This window comes from Cynocephalus volans, chromosome 5 (assembly GCF_027409185.1).
Source record: "Cynocephalus volans isolate mCynVol1 chromosome 5, mCynVol1.pri, whole genome shotgun sequence".
In the NCBI taxonomy this organism is placed as follows: Eukaryota; Metazoa; Chordata; class Mammalia; order Dermoptera; family Cynocephalidae; genus Cynocephalus; species Cynocephalus volans.
This window is the reverse complement of record NC_084464.1, coordinates 102,034,073-102,052,667: the sequence shown is the minus strand read 5'-3', so window position 1 is coordinate 102,052,667 and position 18,595 is coordinate 102,034,073.

Below are 18,595 nucleotides of genomic sequence, written 5' to 3'. Positions count from 1 at the left end.
CAATGCTAATTAGGTATGCTCCAGGTTCTTATTGAGAGCTCTCAGGACCTGAGCTGTGGGGCAGGAAAGGGTTAACTCAGCAGGCCTGGGTGTTCCTGGGTTGGCCAACCCTGCATGTTCCTGGGTTGGCCAACCCCTGGCTCCTTGATAATAACCTCTGAGACCTTGAAATATTCTGCCTGATAAGTGTTTTCTGTGTGCCTGAGGCTTGTACCATTCTGTTGCAGTTTGACTAGATAAGTTGACCCTAAAAATGTGGATTTAAGGTAAATGCTTGTTTTTGCTCAGGGCAGGTGGGCAGAGAGGGTCTGAATAGCTGAGATCAGTCATGTGCCACTGTATGCCTACGTGACTGCTATAGACAGAATGTGTCTCCTCAAATTCATAGGTAAAACAATTCTAGTGTTATATTATGTGGTGGTGAAGCCTTTGGAAGGTGATTTGGTCATGAGAGTGGTGCCCTCATTAATGAGATTACTATCCTCATTGGTTAGGGTACACAAATGTATCTATCTCATTATTGCCCATATGTGGCTATATCCATGATGCATAGCTTCAAACAATGAAATGTGGCAAGAGCACTTCCTATTACTAAATCCAGCTCTCATATCAGCAGTACAAAGGAATTTCACTATCTATGTAATACAGAATTTTAGAGTAGTAAGGGACTATGGTTCTAAACTGACCACCTAGTTGAGCCTGCTCATTCTACAGATAAATTAACAGAAGACCAAAGGGGCTGAGTAACTTGACTAAGATGTACTAATGGCAGAGCCAAGTCTACAGCAGAAAGATCAGGACTAGACTTGTGCTTTTGTTTCTATATCCCAATGCTCAATGCTCTTAGATCCTTATTGTCATGTCTATGAACATTTAAACACACTTATTAAATAAATCTTGCATTTTGATATAAGTAGCCTAATAAAGAATTCTGATCTTTATTTGACTCTGTCTCAAAATTTGAGAGGGGAGATACATAGTACACAGCAACTCACCTGGAATCCTCCTCCTCTCCCATTTTTTAGCCTGAAATTCCTAACAGCTTCTCATTCTCTTATTCAAGTTTCTCTCTCTCTCTCTCTCTCTCTCCTGTCCCTTCATGATCCATTATCCTCCTCTCTCAGTTATCTCTGCTCATCCCATGCCACCTTTATGTGACACATTCTCCTGCCCCTCACGGCTATTTAGGGATTATAGTTCTTCCTTCTGCTCTATTTTTTAAAAAAGAGAATCCACTCATGGATTCTGTGCCCTTTTTCCTCTAACAGCAAGAGCTAGGGGTAGAGGAAATAGGGGTGGAGACTAGAAGGGAGAGTGTGAGGAAAGGCAAACATCTGTGGAGGCATATGGCGATGATACCCGAGAGTATATCCCTATATTTCAAATCTGTCCTTGCTCTGTCAATAAGCAGAACTGCAGCTCGTCCTTGCTCAGGACAACACCTTTGGTTTCATAAGAGATGACTAACTGTCTTCCACCAGTCCATAAGGAATGCATTATTTAGACAGAGTTTGGCTCCATTATAAGGTTGCCTTTGCTTCATATACCGATCTCTTCCCCAGTCAGCAGTGGCTAAAGTGTCAGGGTTGCCTTCACTTGAAGCTGGGGGCACATCTCATATCAGCTTTTGAAGGAGGGGAAGTCAGGGTATGCGGGGGAAGACACAATTTGGGAAACTCTTCTTAAAAAGTGGCTGTGTACCCTGCAGGCCCTTAGGTCTTCATGGACTTAGGTAACAGGGCGAGTACACTCCTTCTTTACCCTCCAGGCTGTACAATGAACTTAACTATAAAGAAATATTTAAAATGTCAGTGTGTACCGAGTGTGGTTCCAGGTGTGGCTAAGGTAATGGTTTCTGTCCTGCTCAGTTGGTCACTCTTCCTGTGTAGAACCAGATCGATGATTTTTTTTCCTTCTGTGTTCCACACTGCTCAGGTTCACTGTTGTCCATATTATACGATCACCTCTTCATACCAGAGCCGTTGATGTCAATTCCAGAGCATCTCCATTTCTAGGAGGAGGAAATAGGTAGAATTAGACTAAAACAGCTCCTCCACTGTACAGGAATGCATAGAGTTTATGTTACCTTGTGGTGTCATTGGGCTTTCTTGTTTAACCATTTTACAACCATTTTAAAAGTAGATGATAGTTACGCCAAACATGGAATATACATGCATTTTCCTAGTTTAAGTTACCGAAATAAAAGCCTTTCTTTTGGCATTACGGGTTGATAGTATAGTTTTCCTCTTTTGATCTATTAATAAGTTTTCTACTATTGAACTATCCTTGCATTTCTAAAATTAATTTATAAGGTCATTCTTTAACATTTAAAAAGAAAAGTCCTTGAGCTTATCTTTTATTTAGGAGTTTTGTGTCAGCTCTTTTAAGGGTTGATTGGTCTGAAGTTTGTGCTCTCTTTGTTAGATGGATGCTGACTTCATGTAACAAATAGGGATAGTTTCTTTCTTTATCTATTTTCTGAACCAGTTTATATAGCACGGAAACAATTTGTTCCTGGAAAGTTTGAAATAATTCATCTGTAAAGCCATCTGGGTCCTGCACATTTTTGAGGAGTAGTTCTGTGACAACTTTATTTTTTCCACGAAAATTGATTTATTTAGGTTTTCTACCTCTTCAAGGGCCAATTTTGGTAATTTATATTTTCTTAGACTACTGTTCACTTCTTTCAGATTTTATTAATATAGAGCTGTGCAAAGTATTTTCTTGGAGTTCTTTTAATATCTTCTTTGTTCCCTTTTAATTTCTAACTTTGTGTATAGGGCACTTCTGACAGCATAATTGGTTCTTGTGTGATAGTTAGAAGTCAAGTCATGCTTAGACAAATTCTTTTTATCCTATAGATATTATGTTACAAATTAGAGTTTTGATCCTATTTGTACTATAAAAATACCAACATCAATCACAGAAGTAAATGCAAGGAAAATACAAAATATACTTGTTAACTAGAAGCAAATATTATAAATGCACAAACCAAATATTTAGAATAAAATATAGATTTCAAACATTCTTTTTGAAGGATTTTTGTCTGTGGAATGATACTAGGTAAACATTCTCAAAGTGAATTCAGAAAGTTTAGATCAAGGTTTTTGAGGTTTTTTTTTTTTTTTGTCTTTCCTGAAAAATTCCTTGAAGCAGACAGTGATGCTCTTCATTGATCCAGTGAAGATCTTCTGCCTTGAAAATCTCTGTTGTGCAAAATTATTGAATGGTAAATTCTGGAGGGTGGGGTTATTTTATGCTGATTTCATATGGCTGATCACAAGGTGCAAAGGGTTAAATGTGAACCTGGAGAGAGAGGCAGAGAGCAGAGCATGATGTGCATGTACGTTACATACCTTCTGTAGAATTTTGGGCCACATCCTATAGATGATGGGAAGCTACTGAAGAGATTTAATCATTTGTGTAGTATGATCATATTACACTTTATAAATACAACTCTCCTAGTAATGTGAGGCATAGATTAGAAGAGAGAAAGCATGAAAGCACAGATACCAGTTATGACAGCAAGAAAATAAGTTAGGAGACCAGAAGGGACAGATTCAAATAACATAAAAGACAGAACAGCAAGTCTTAGAGACCAACTGAGTGTGAGGGGTCAAGTAACGGGAGACGTTCAGGTTGGTTTCCAGATTTCCCAGGGCCTGAACAATTGGGTGAATGATGGCATCATCAGTTAAGGTAATTTGGAGAAGGTACAGGAGTTAGTAGGAAGATGATAAATCGCTCTGCACATATTGAATTTTACTTTCAATGAGTGTTCTATGGAGCATTCAAGAAGAGCCATGTTTCAGAACCAGCTGTATATACTAGTCTAAAGTTAGAATATGCTAGCCAAAGCCATGATATGAGTTTGCCTAGGGAGAGTATTTTGGATGAAAAGTGAAAAGGGCCCAGGAACAGAGCTCGAAAAACATTGATGTTTAAAAACAACCATATTCAAATAAAGGTGTTCTCATCAGTCCCTTTCCAAACTGGGTGTTGTCTTCTGATGAATATCTTTCTAAGAACTTGGGCTCAAAGCTTGGGATCTGTTCAACTTCTTGCTCTCCTTTTGTGCTCACAGAATGTTCAAGTACTGTTGAGTCTCCTTCAAAAAGTCTTTCATCTCTGCCCCTTCCTTCCCATTCTCCTTGCCTCTGCTCTAGACCCCCAACACCACCTACCTGGCAAGAGCCTTCTAGACCTAGAAGAGCTGTGTTTGAAAACCAGCTATATATACTAGTCTGAAGTTCAGTGGAGAGGTTTGAACTGGATTATACATTTTGGCATATTAGAGTATGCTAGCTAAAGCTGTGAAATGTTTGCCTAGAAAGAATGTTTCAGATGAAAAATGAAGGCCCAGGACCAGACCCTGCTAGACAGAGAAGGCTCTCTCATCTGAGGCCATCAGGACACATGGCTTGTCAATTTTGATTTTAGGTCTGTTTAAGCATAAAACTATAGAAATAAAGACACACACATATGCTAAGCAAGCGACTCGTCTGAAAGGAGCAGAAATGCAAGGAACTTCTGGAGTGTGTCTTACTGTCTCAGCACAGAGTGCCCTGCATAACAGTCTGTGGGTTTTAGAGACAACACTGAAAGCAGGGGTTAAGGAGGCATTGCAGTTAAGAGGAGGTCAGTGAAGAAAAGTTCTCCTTGTTTCTCTGTTTCTAAGATTTCTAAGATTGCCACTCTGATCCACCCTGCCCAGGGCTTTGAGAGTGAGGCATTTTCCTAAATGATTATGTCGTTCATTTGTGTAAGGTGCAGTCATTTCTCCACTGCCACAGAACAATGTCCTGTGGCCAGCATAGAGACCTAAATTCTCAGCGCGGCATTTAAAACCCTCAGTGGTTTATCTCAAGCCACCTCTCCAAAGACATTTGTCACTTATCCTTTCCATGCTCCAGAATATTAATCTATATTGAGTTTAAATTTTGAAAACCCATAATAAACTTTATTAATAATTTCCCTAAGCAAAAACCAAGCTTCTTGTTAATCCCTCTGTTTCCCTCTTTATTCAAGGAACAAGAGCTAGAAAGGGTATAGGAAAGGGAAGAAGAAGACAGAAACAGTCAAACAGTATTTGTTCTATAAATTCTCTAGGGCCTTGTGGCAGAGGGCATTTTCCAAATATGGCTATGGCAATACTTCTGGTTCCACATACTCTTCATAACCTTGCCACTCCTCTCTCCAAGAGGTGAGGTCTTTTTTTTTCACCTTGAATCCGGGCAGAAACTTGTACCCACTTCCCCAAGAAGAATATGACAGAAGTAACACTCTATGACTTCCAAAGATGTAGCTTATGTTTGGCTCTCTTCCTTGGGACGCTTACCCTTTGAATCCTGCCACCATATTGTAATTAAGTCATACTAGTGCTTTTGTAGGGAGACAACATGGAGAAGCCCAAGTGAAGAGGAATTCCCAGCTGACAGCCAGTGTCCAACTGCAAGATTTGTGTATTAGTCCATTTTCTGTTGTGTATAACGGAATACCAGGAACTGGGTAACTTTTAATAAAACAGAATTTATTTCTTACAGTTTTGGAGGCTGGGAAGTCCAAGGTTAAGAGGGCATATCTGGTAAGAGCTTGCTTCCTGGTAGAGACTCTGCAGAATCCCAAGGCACAGGGCATGACATGGTTAGGGGGCAAGAGCATGCTAACGTGCTTCTTCCTCTCTTTATGAAGCCACTAGCGCCACTCCCCCAGTAACCCTCAGCCATTAATCATTAATCCATAAATGGATTAATCCGTTCATGAGGGGGCACTCATGATTCAATCATCTTTTAAAGGTCCCACCTCTCACCACAGCCACAGTGGGAATCAAGCTTCCACATGAGCTTTGTAGAGGACAAACATTCAGACCATAGAACATGTAAGTGAATGAGCCTTCAGATGATTCCAGCCGTCAGTTTCCAAGTCCGCCTGCTGAGGCCCCAGACAGTATAGGGCAGAGGCAAGGTGACCCCACAACATTTGGTCCAAAATTCTAACCCACAGTCTGTGAGTATAATAAATTGTCTTATTCCTCTGGGTTTTGGAATAATTTGTTATGTAGTCACAGTAAGTGGAATAGGCCCTTTAGACAATTAAGTAGAAAAATAGTATGTTTAGCCGTCCTCTTCCTAGAATTTTGAGTTACAAATGGTTGGAGAAGCCCCTCCATTTTAGGATTATTTGCTCAATGTTTTTATCTGAAACCCCCCTGGCCCCTCATTACTGGGTTTCAGCTGGAGTGTAACGTGGTGCCTGGTACCTGGACTTGAAATCTCAACTGACAGACTCTCACCCTAATGGCCTCTCATGCCTTCGCAACTATCTTCTCTGTGTGCTGGGCTCGTCAGATGGTTGCCAACACAGGATTACGAGATGATCCTTTTTTCTTTTTAAACACCCCTTAGACTCCCAGTGAATGTTACAATGTTAGTGAATGCCTTCCTTAGTTGTCTTGGGCAGTTTGAAGAAGTAAAATCATTGTGTATATTCTCCCTAGAAAATCACTTTCTGCTTTAGAATTTATTTATTTATCAATCTGTACTCAAAAACAATGTTTTCACAGCGTTGATTGAAAGGGAGGTAAAATTATCATAATGTGCTGCGGATAGAAAAGGGATGTTTCCTCCACAATCCCTCTCTCATCACCAAACACTTCCTGCCCTTTCCCCCCCTTGTTTTAGTTCATTTTGTACTGCTATAACAGAGTACCTGTGACTGGGTAATTTAGAAAGAACAGAAATTTATTGGCTCGCAGTTCTGAAGGCTGTGAAGTATAATATCAAGGTGCCAGCATCTGGCAAGGGACTTCTTGCTGCATTGCTAATTGGCAGAAGGCGAGAGGGCGAGAGAGAACAAGAGGGGTTAAACCCACCCTTTAAGCAGCACCAATCCCACCCACAAGTGTGGAGCCTTCATGGCCTAATCACCTCTTAAGGCTCCCACCTCTTAATATTGTAACAATGGCAATTAAATTTCAACATGCATTTTGGGGAAGACAAGTGTTTGAACCACAGTACCCCTGCATGCTTTTGTTCATGTCATTGCCTTTGCCTGGAAATCCCTGGAATTGTACCTATCTTTTTAGCTTAATTCAACACAACAACTTTTTAAGTAGCCAGGTCTAGTGGCAAACCTGTCCTATTTTATGCTTTCGTAGAATTTTGTTTACAATGCTTTTAAGTCCCCTTCTTGTGATTAAGTTATTTGTACACATGGATTATGTCCTTGGCTAGTGAGGTCTTTTGTAGTCTTTATTTCTCCCACAGTATTTAGCATAGTGCCTTTCGCATAAGAGATCCTCAATACAAGTTTGTTGATTTAAATTTATGAGTTAAATATCTAAATGAAAAGAAATGGTGAAATATAATAATATAATAAGGTTTATATATTATATATATAATATGTATTATAATAAACTTTAGTTATTTTAAACTGATGGGAGACCTTGACTTGAGTCTAGGTGTGTGTGTGTATGTTTGTGTGTGTGTGCATATATACATACACTAGTGTGTATATATTTACATATGGTGTAAATTGGTATGTCCTTTTGTATTTCTATATATTATTGTTCCCACTATTTGGGTTTAACTTTGTATATAAGCACAGGCTCTGAGGGACCTACCTGGGAGAACCAAGGAATTTTTGTAATGGCAAATTATGACACACAGCTGGTGTTTAATTTGGATAGTTGGTTGAAGTTTACACTAATTATTCAGATCTGATTTAGAATTAATAAACCCCTACATCAGCTGACTGTGATTTTCTATCAAAAGTGATGGAGAATATGATTTAAAAAAAAAGATCAAGAAAGTAGTTTCAATACTTTAACATAGCTTTTACTATAAATTACAAAATGTGTTAGCATTTTGCCATTTCAAAATACTTGCTAGATATATTGAATAGCTTCTACTTGGGAAGTGAGATAAACTACATAAAATAATTGCTTAGAACAAGTACACATGAATGAAATATATCTTACTAACAATATGATATACACCTTCCATTCAAAGGTATTAATATCAGTCTTTTCATTATGCAAGGTTTTTTTCAGCTACAGCTTTCCAATTAACATAACCATCTATTTCCATATGAGCAGGGATCTGTGCTAATTTTACACTAATTCCTAAGATGAATAATTGAGATATTGGATGCAATGACTCAAAAACCTGAATCTTGTTTGGTGCTTGAAGTAACAAATCCTGAGCCATGAGTTAATCAAGAAAACTATACATAGGTCTTCATTAACATACCAGGAATCAGCCCACCAGTAACAGAATCACCGAGCATGCACATTTAATGGTGCAAAAACTTAATCACACTTAATTCAGCCTGAAAATATCAGTACCTTAATAATTCCTTGTGTTTATATAGACTAGAACTTTCCTGGGGAGAGAGCACAGTTCTTTTGCATATTTTCTTTGATTAACCACATTTAAGAACAGATGCTATTATCCACACTTGACAAAATATCAGAAAGGTGAAGTAATTCAGCCAAGGTCATACTGCCAGAGAGAGATCTAAATCTCTAGATGTCTTGGCTGCAATTAGCGCTCTCCTGCATCCAGAAATACACAGTACAAAATGTATTTCTATATTTGGGCACTTTCAAGTTATTGTAAGGTTCCAAATGGTGCTGTCACCAGCCTCTGCTTCTCTCCCAATGCTATATGTAAGGAATGTGGAAGAGGGGAAAGCAATGGAAGAGGCACCTTACAGGAGTTTTGAAGCCCCAATTCTGGAATAGGGTACACTGTGGATGGAAACCTGAGACACATCTGTGTGTCCAATTACTGTGAGGTGTGACTTGGTCATAAACACTCTACAGTGTGGTTTAAAGTTTGCTGTAACATGGTCATTCATGACTGTGGAATCACAAAGCACTCAGTAGTAATATGGGCCCCTTTAGAAATGCTGGAGGGTAAAGGTTGCCATGGATGTGGGTCCAGGGAGCCCCATGTGCTGGTAAATGATGAAATAAGGGGTAGAGGAAGTTCAGAGGTGAGGTAAAATTGGTAGATTGGTAGAGTTGTCCTGGACTCTTGGTATGACCCTAATCCTTTCTCAGATGTAATTTTGGTGCCTGGCTGGGCCTTGTATCTAGGTAGAGGGTGACAGCAAGCTGGGCCTTGTATCTAGGTAGAGGGTGACAGCTAGTGAAAAAAAGAAAAGAGAAGAAAAACATGGTCTGGACATTAGGGTTGGTATTAGATCTGAACTGGAAAGTAAAAGGCACATATGCCTGCATTTCTCTGTCCTCTGGCACTGGAAGTGGTACCCATTTGTCATCCTGGACTAGCTGCTCCTTAGAAATTCTTCTAGTTAGTTATCATTATCTTATCCTACTTAAGTAAAGAGCTTTTGAAAATTATAGAACAGTAAAATTTATTTCCCAAATGCTATATTTTGGCTAATTGCCTTCCCTGAATGCACAGAAATATGGTTTTGTTTTTGTTTTTAAACAGGTAATTTAACATAAGTAAAGTACTACAAGGTCTTACGAACAGCAACAGGTAAAAGAGCAAGATGCCCTCTATTTAGATATGTAAACAGCAATGCTCACAGAAAACGTGAACTGACTGATTCAACATGTTTCCAGAAGATGAAAGTATATTAGAGTCCTGAAGAAAACAATGCTGAGAAAACTTTGCCCATAAATCAGCAATTACTGGTAGTTAGTCAATATCACAGGTTTGATAAAGTGCCAGAGCCCACTAATGGTATGAGAACATTAATTCTTTGGTCACAAAGTCACAGCAAGTCCTTGCTCAGATTTACTTTGAAGCTGTCTGGACTGGGAGCCGATGCCGTGAATAGCAAATCTGATGGTTTTTTTATGCCCTCATTTTCGTGGCATTGTGCTGTACTCACACTTGGTGAAAACGAAGGTGAGCTGGAATGAAACGGCAGCCAGAGATGTGACATTACTGGTTTAGAACTTTGATATATAGAAGGTTAAGCTGGTCAAGTTCATGTATTCTTAACACATGCCAAAATTTTGCTTCCAAAATTCTGCTTATGTTGGCTACTGTGTTTCTCAATTACTTGCAAGATAGGCCAGCTATAGTTGAGACTAAAGAGATGCCCAGTTTGCTATCATCTTATGCCTGCCTTTACAGTAAAACAAAAATAGAATATGGATTCTCTCTTTCCATTCCCAAGGGAATCTAAAACCGTCTAAAGGGGTCAACACAAATGTTTAACAAGCTTCTATCCATTTGCTTCGTTCAAGTCTCCAGTTAAAGTTCAGATATTGCTTTGTAATATCAGTAGTTACTCATGGTAAGTTGTCATAGTTTAGATATAATATTCTGCAAATGAAATCACTTAAAGCTTCCTACTTGGGATGTACTTCAGGGTTTAGCGGTATCCACGTCACCTGGGAGCTTGTTATAAATTCAGAACTCAGGCCCCACCCAGAATCAGAACCTGCATTTTAAAATGATCCCTGGAAGACTCATAAGCACATTAAAGTTTGAGAAATGTTGGCCTACATGACCTTTACTATTTTTACTGCAAATGGTATTTGTCAGGCATTTCATGTAAAAGAACGCCTGCTTAGATTCCTATCCACAGTTGGAGGCACAGACAAAATTGGAATAGAATATACTACCAAATACAATTTGTATGTGAGATCCAACTTGCAGTATAAGTGAAAATAAATTCTTACCAGGGGGAGAATAAAATATTGATGTTGTGATCGCCCAACCTGGCCCCTCCCATCATCAACACGACCTTCAAAGAAACTAGCTCAACAATCTACTCTTTTGAATTTCAAATGCTTTGTTAGTTCCCTAAAGAGGTACCTTTGAGTGATTGCATTAAGGTTACTTCTAGCTGCACTAAAGTCTATGGAAAAATATTCATTATTAGGGAAATAGGATATACAAGTACGAAATTAGATCAAGACCTCTCATCCTATAAAATGATCCAACACTATATGAATAGCAATCTACTTAGCAAATAGTAAATAAAGTGCTTGGTCCCATAGCAGATTGATCCCAACCGACCACTGTTAAATCTTGTCTGGCCCATCTCCAAGTTGTCTGTGCTGCCCTAGCAGCCGCAGGCATCCTGGGGGGACAGGAGGACAGGAAGCAGGTGGAAGGGGAAACGCTGCCAGCAGCCGCTCCTCGCTTCTCATCCTCTTCTTCTCTCAGTGGCTTGCTTTGTGAGTCATTTGATTTGGAGGAAAAGACCCCTACTCTAAAGCAATCAAATTTCTCACCATTAAAGGCTTACAGGATAAGCAAGAAAAAAAAATACAAAAGAATATTGCATAATAAGGAGTTGGTACTATTTTCCATTAAAGAGGCAAAGTCAATTTCTCCTCAAAATTCTGGACACTTGCTATAAATTTATAACCAGGGGAAAGAAGAAGAAAAAAAAAAAAGCCTATTTAAAAAATCATTTTATTTCTTTTAAATGGCTTTGAAAAAGAGGAATTTTTTCCAGCAAGGCACTGAAGAATCTAACCAAGAAACTCCAAACAGTTATAGCATCTCAAAGAGTGATATTTAAAGATGTACATTTAAGGAGCTCCTTGTCAGATTACCTGTCCATCTGCAAACTATTCAGGAGAGATAAAAGGCTGCTGGATGAAGGAAGTACATCATCAAAGGGTACTGGGTTTGGAAGAAACATTATAATAAAGGTTTATCAATTATTGTAAAGACTTTATTTTAAATTACACTTAATAAATTATTCTTGAGTCATTTGTACTTATTGTGTAAGTTCTATAACTTATATTAAGTATGTGGGGAAAATATTTATGTCTCAATAACAGCAACAGGATAGACTTTGTTTCAAAGGAGATGGTTAATCCAGAAAATCACTACCTTCAATTTTTATATTTTATTATTATTTTTTAATACATAGGTTGTGTTAACATGGGGAAGGAACATTAACAGTTTTGCAAGGGCACAGATAAATAAGTGAAAACTGAGAGTGTATCTGGATAATCCAGTACCCTCAAATCTTCCGCTTGTGGACAAAATAATTGTAAGAGGTTAAAAACCTTGATTTATACGGAGCATTCATATTGAAACTCTCAAATAAACAGTTATCACTCTTGCTTTATGTCAATGGACAGAAAATCTTTGTTTTGCTATTGATCACCATGTCACTGTATGAATAGACCATGGGACCTGCCTAGTGCAGATACGCAGCAACTTTTTCAAAAGCATTGCCACTTAAAAAAGAGAAAAGTAGGGCCGCCCCGTGGCTCCCTCAGGAGAGTGCGGTGCTAGGAGTGCGGTGGCCACGGGTTCGGATCCTATATAGGGACGGCCTGTGCGCTCACTGGCTGAGCGTGGTGCAGAGAATGCCGTGCCGAGGGTCGCGATCCCCTTACCGGTCAGTAAAAAAAAAAAAAAAGAGAAAAGTAAAAAGGAGAGGAATTGTTGACTCAATGAGTCTTCCCTGAGGCCCTGGCCATAGCTTCACTTCCCTGTCTGTGGGTTCTACCCTCACACCGGCATAAAGTTACCTCCGGAACAGCTCTATTCTGTCCTCTGTCTCCAGGTGCTATTCCTCCTACATTATTCCCCAACACTGATTATTAATGTTAAGTTTTTAAGTATATGATTCAAAGTATAGAAAAAGGAACAGCGCAAGTGAAAACAGCACAACAGAAAAAGTTAGATAGATTTTTATTTTTAAAATATATTTCAAGATATATGTAGGCCTGTGTAAATTTAGTTTAAAGTTATATCAGATTATTTTAAACCACTTTACTGACTTGTGATCAGTCTTCATTTATTAAGGATATTAGAAACCATTCGCTGGAAGCTGCAAGTTAGGAGACGTACATTCAAGTTGTGGCTTTGTGAGCAACTTGCCACAAATCTTTGGTTAAATCACCCAGTCTTTCTATGCCTTTCTTTCCTCTGGTGACAATTAAAAGGTTTAGACTAGAAAGAAGGTTCTATTCTGACATTTTGTGCTGGAAAAGTTCAATTACCGATCTTCAACATGTTTTAATAAATATTAATAATATTCATACATTTACATACTGCTTTATAGCTCGCAAAGTGCTTTCACATATATGATCTCTTTTAAAGCTCTCCAGTGCCTGTGAGTTAGGCACATTTCACAGAAGTGAGAACAAGCTTAGAGAAGTTGTTACTTATCCAAGATCACAGAGTTACTAACATGGCAGAGCTGGACGGACAGGTCTTCTTACTGCCAAGTTTCATTTTTCATTGTGCTATATCCAGCAATTTAAGGTTATGGTAATATGGGAGCATAATTAGTTATGTTTTTATTGAATTGTACAGTAATGTGGTATCATAAAAAAAATACACCTCTGTATTTAAAGTCAGAGAACTAGGTTTCATTGACACCTCTAACACTATGATTTGAGGATTTTATTTACCTTTCTGAGCCTCAGTTTCCTCATCTGCAAAAAGGAGGTTTGGATTTCATGAGTTTTGGGCTTTCTACTTGCTTAAAATTCTTATATTTTTTTTTAATGGCTGTGAATTTTTCTACATTAATATTAAAATGAAACCTTTTAATGTACTATAAGAAGTTAAAAAAAGATAGACTAAAAGATTACTCCCACTGGCTATTACTCATGCTCTTTGGCCACTGGCACATTAAAAATTTGAACTAACATTACTGACTGAACTCCACTTTCCAACAAACTAGTTAACTTAAGATTTCATGAAGGGGTAAATTATTTTGGCTGAGTTATGCAGAAAATGTATGGAGTTGCATTTTCTGAGAGGTCTCAACTTGAGAGAAGAACTCACTTGGGAAATTAATCTGTGATAGAAATACAAGAGGAATTCATTGTGAAGACATTTTTGGCCCTCTCTGCAGTGTTCTGAATATCTCTACCTCTCTGATATAGTTATCTTATTGTCATGCATACTTATAGTCCTAAATGTTTATAATTAGTAGGCATTTCATTTTAAGATAAAAAAAAAACTTGAAAATAGTGAAGGGTATGATGGTGTGATAGTGAGTATTTCAAGAGTTAGGGACAAAGAAGAGTTTTGAACCTGCTGCTTCTTTGCCTGCCTCCCCATTTGAGTAGAACATTGTAACTTTTGAAGCTAACATAGAATGGATCGTAACCAGCTTGCTGAGCTGGTGACTTCATGCACAATTAAGCCTTGTTGGGACTTTCTTTATTTGTAGTAGTGCTGTTACAGCGTGGGATGCTATTCAGCTCCAAACAACATTCCATTTAATAACTAGGCATTAGTTCAGTTATTAAATCAGGGCCATCACTAACTGATAAGCATAACCCTTTTCTTTAGGCTCAGTTGGCTCTCCTGCCCAGCAAGCAAAGCATGGCAGCAGCATATCCTTGAGATGAGAAGATTGGAGGGAGAGTGGATTGAGCAATGATGGCCAAAATTCTGTCTAGTCACAGAAATGGAACTTTCCCCTAGGCCTTTTCTTTCTTTAGATGTGAACATATGTACTTTTCAAGCAGTACTTTAAGTGTCATTAAAAACAAAACTAAACAAAAAAATCAAAGCACCAACTACCACATCTCTTAGACATTGAGGAGATAAAAATGTATGGAGTGACATGCAAAAGATATGCACCAGAAAGATATAAACAGGAATGTTAATAGCAACATTGTTTGCAATAATCAAAACTGAAAACAGCTCAATGTCCATCATGAGTAGAATACATAAATAAATTATGTTATATTTGTAAATAGAAACTCAAGAAACTACCACTACACTCAACAACATGAATACATTTCACAAACTTAATGTGGAAAGAAAGAAGCCAAACTCAAAAGACTGTACAATGTATTATTCCATCTACCTAAGGGTCAAAACTTAGCAAAGTTAATCTCTGATGTTAGAAGTCAAATAAGGGGTGTCTTTGGGGAGAAGAAAGGGGAAGAGATCTAGCAGAGCATGTGGGGGAAATTCCGAGTGCTGGAAATTATCTATTTTTTGATCTGAGTGGTGAACACATGGGTGCCTTCACTTTTCATCAAACTCTACATTCATGTTTTGTGTCCTTTTCTGACTATATTTTATACTTCAATGAAAAATTTATTTAGAAATTATGTTAAGAATGAGAAACTGCTGTAGTTAGACTGGGTTTGAGCATACTACAGGCATCAACTCAGGTCTCACTGACTCCCATAAAGGATCAGTTTTATTTATGTATTAATAAATTCATTTATTATTTTTAATCCAGTTTTAGTTTTAGAATAGTTTTAGGTTTGCAAAAAAGTTTCAATGATGGTACAGAGAGAGTTCCCCTATATCACTCATCGAGTTTCCCTTTATTGTTAATATCTTACATTACAATAGTAACTGATTACAACTAAGAAACTGACCAGTATATTACTGTAAACCAAATTCCACTCTATTCTTATTTTAGTAGTTTTTCCACTAATGTCCATTTTTCTGTTCCAGGATCCCATTCAGAATACCATATTATGTTTTTTGAAAAGATAAACATAATCAATAAATGTTTAGCTAGACTAAGAATAAAAGAGAGGAGACTCAAATAAATAAAATCAGAGATAAAAAAGGAGACATTATAGCTGATACAACAGAAAAAAGGATCATAAGAGACTATTATTGGTAACAAAAAAGTCCTGTGGGATTCTCCTTTACGAAAAGCCAACTTGTGAGAGGCCAACTTAGTTGGGGGAATACCTGACACACTTAGTGTGTCTCAGTGCTCGCTGCTATAGCATCGCCAATCATACCCACCAGACAGAACTAAAAGCTTTTTATTTCAGAAGATATTGACCGAGAGGCAGAGAGTAAAGTCCCAACTGCCTCCCCGATGGACTGAGGGCTGGGATCTATATAGGTAAGTGTATTGGAGAGTCTACAAGTGTGATGGACAGCTGCTTCCTGACATTATCTACAGCACCAAGATCTCTGGTTTCCCTTCTGTGATACTATCTTTGAGAGATGTACTGGGTGAGACAGGACGTAGCATCTTCAAGTGTGATGGACAGCTTCTTTCTATACAAAGCCCAGGGCCTGATGACATCACTGCTGAATTCTACCAAATATTTAAAGAAGAACTAATACAAATTCTTCTCAAACTCTTCCAAAAAAATAGAAGAGAAGGGATTACTTCTGTAGAGTTCTGGGCTACTGTCAGAATTCTGCTCACAGCACCAACTGTGGTGGTCTGGCAGTGGCTAATGTCTGAAATCCTGTTGACATCACCAACTATAGCGCTCTTAAGTTGAACTAGGGCTGGGTTTGGAGCTCCCAGACCCCTCAAGCCCATTCACAGACTGGGTCACAAACCCTTCATATGCCAGGCTGGGTCACCAGACCACTTCATGCAGGTCTATGAGTGAGGTAGCTGGCCAAAAGGTCCTTGGAGCCATAGGTTGGAAAGCATGGCTGGGCCGGGTGGACGCTCAAGGCAGATGCTCGCTGGCGCACTTCACTAAAAACTACCTCTACTCTCTCTCTCTCCCTCTTTCTCTCTCTGTCTTGTCTTTCTCTCTCTCTCTCTCTCTGAAGAAGAACACAAGAATAGCAACAAAACTAAAAAGATACACTGGCACACATGCGCACTAACTCCACACACACACACACACACACACACACACACACACACACACACACACACACACACACACACACACACACACACAATTTGCTTACAAAGGATGCTGAGCCACACCCAACTGGACCTGAGGCAAGGGCCCTGACCACACTATTCTATTTTCCCAACAACTTCCAGACTCATTCTATCAAGCCAGCATTACCCTGATACCAAAACCAGACAAGGACACAACAAAAAAAGAAAATGACAGCCAATATCTCTGATGAACATAGATGCAAAAATCCTCAACAATAAAAAGATCATTCACCATGATCAAGTGAGATTCATCCTGGGATGCAAAGATGGTTCAACATTTGCAAGTCAATAAACATGATAAATCACATTAACAGAATGAAGGACCAAAACCAAATGATTAACTCGAAAGATGCAGAAAAGGCATTTGACAAAATATAACATCGCTTTATGAGTAAAAACTCTCAACAAACTAGGTATAGAAGGAATGTACCTCAACACAATAAAACCCATATATGACAAGCCCACTGCTAACATTATAGTGAAAGGGGAAAAGTCAAAAGCTTTTCCTTTAAGAACTAGAACAAGACAAGGATGCCCACTTTCACCACTTCTATTCAACAATATTACTGGAAGTTCTATTCAGAGCAATTAAGCAATAAATAAATAAATAAATAAATAAATAAATAAATAAATAAATAAATAAATAAATAAAAACCACCCGAAATTGGAAAAAAAGAAGTTAAATTGTCCCTGTTTGCGGACTACATGATCTTATATATAGAAAACCCTAAAGATTCCACTAAAAAACTGTTACAAATAATAAATGTATTCAATAAAGTTGCAGGATACAAAAGCAACATACAAAAATCAGTAGCATTTCTGTACACTAATAGCGAACTATCTGAAAAAGAAATCAAGAAAACAATCCCATTTACAATAACAACAACAACAAAAATATTTGGGAATAAATTTAACCAAGGAGGTGAAATCTCTAAACTGAAGACTATAAAACAGTGATGAAATAAATTAAAGACACAAATAAATGGAAGAATATACTGTGTTCATGGATTGGAAGAATTAACATCACTAATATGTCCATATTACCAAAGAGGTCTACAGATTCAAGGCAATCCTTATCAAAATACCAGTAACATTCTTCACAGAAATAGAAAAAAACAATACTAAGATTTGTATGGAACCACAAAAAACCCTGGATAACCAAAGCAATCTTGAGCAAAAAGAAGAAAGCTGGAGGCATCATGCTACCTGGCTTCAAAATATATTACAAAGCTATCAAAAAAGCATGGTCCTGGCATAAAAACAGACACATAGATCAATGGAACAAAATAGAGAGCCCAGAAATAAATCCATCCATCTACAGCCAACCGATGTTCAACAAAGGTGCCAACAACACAATGGACAAAGGACAGTCTCTACAATAATGGTGTTGGGAAAAATGAATATCCACACTAAGAAAAATAAAATTAGATCCTGATGTCTCACCATAAAAACAAAACAAAACATCAAAATGGATTAAAGACTTAAATTTAATACTCAAAACTATGAAACTTCTAGAAGAAAACATAAGGAAAAATCTTCATGACATAAGTCTGAGCAAAGACTTTTTGGATAAGATCTCAAAAGCACAGGCAACAAAAGCAAAAAGATAAGTGGGATTACATCAGACTGAAAACTTCTGCACAGCAAAGAAAACAATCAATAGAGTTTAGAGACAACCTACAGAATGGGAGAAAATATTTGCAAATCACACATCAGATAAGTGCCTAATATTCAAAACATACAAGGAACTCAAACTACTCAAAAACAAGAAAATTAATAACCCTGTTTAAAAAATGGACAAGGAACTTGAATAGATATTTCTCAAAAGAAGACATACAAGTGGTCAACAGATACATGAAAAAATGTTCAACATTTCTAATCATTAGAGAAATACACAATAAAGCCACAATAAGATATCACGTCACACCTGCTAGATTGACTACCATCAAAAGGATGAAAGGTAACAAGTGTTGGTGAGGAGGTGGGAAAAAGGAAACCTTTA